General features: G+C 30.6%; 1 non-coding gene across 1 annotated transcript; it reads right to left on the bottom strand.

Moving 5' to 3' along the window:
- Positions 1-567: 567 nt before the first annotated feature.
- On the bottom strand, positions 568-639 carry TRNAL-UAG (transfer RNA leucine (anticodon UAG)). The gene has a single exon. It is a non-coding gene; the product is annotated as a tRNA-Leu (tRNA).
- Positions 640-975: the final 336 nt, after the last annotated feature.

Consider the following 975-nt stretch of genomic DNA (forward strand, 5'->3'; position numbering starts at 1 on the left):
GTTTCCAAGATTGGAAGAGAATCTTACATACACAATTCTGTATTCTTCAATTAATATGTTATAAAAACACTTATAAATTATATTTAATCTATTCTTCAATTAATATGTTATAAAAACACTTATAAATTATAATTAAAAAGATTAAATATAGCTTCTTCTTCTTCCTTTTTTTTTCAAACATCTTTATTTCTTTGTACAACTTGATATACAACTTGATATAATTGAATGGGGCATTTCAAGAATCGAACTCAAGACCTCTCGCACCCGAAGCGAGAATCATACCACTAGACCAAATGCCCTTGTAATGAATCTATCATTTTTAGTTGCTAGTCCATATGTTTTATGCGCCTCTATATTTAAAATTTATCCACATGTTTTTGTGCTTTAGAACCTAACTTGTAGGTTTGAGATTATGAATGACTCCGCTCAAATTATTTTGGTTGAAGATCATTTTTGAAGTAAGACTACATGCATGGTAACGATCCCCGTACCTCTGTATTTAACTTATGTTATTTTAATGTGTATTTATTTACTTCGTAAATATCTTTAATTCTACAATCTCTTAAAGGGGCATTCCGAGAATTGAACTCAAGACCTCTCGCACCTAAAGCGAGAATCATACCACTAGACCAAATGCCCTTGTTATGCACTTTGAAACGTATGTATGAATTCTTGAGCCTAGGTATTAAGGTCGTATTTTGTTGTATTGTAGGAAACACATGAAGTCCTCGATGAGAATATGTCGTTTAGAACAAAACAAGAACATAATAAGAACAGAGAGCTTTCTTCTTCTTCTTCTTCTTTTCTTTTTCTTTGTTTCCTAAAATGGTAAGTATAAAGTCTTGGGATGTAAATAAAGACTTTTTACTATTGGTTGCCCAACAATTGGTGTACAAAAGTTAAGAGGTATGTTTGATAATAGGAACAAAAGGTTTATATTAATATGAAGTCCTTTGATAAGTAAAAAATTTAGAC

Source organism: Cucurbita pepo, chromosome 3, assembly GCF_057944985.1.
Source record: "Cucurbita pepo subsp. pepo isolate OVF chromosome 3, ASM5794498v1, whole genome shotgun sequence".
NCBI classification, from domain to species: domain Eukaryota; kingdom Viridiplantae; phylum Streptophyta; class Magnoliopsida; order Cucurbitales; family Cucurbitaceae; genus Cucurbita; species Cucurbita pepo.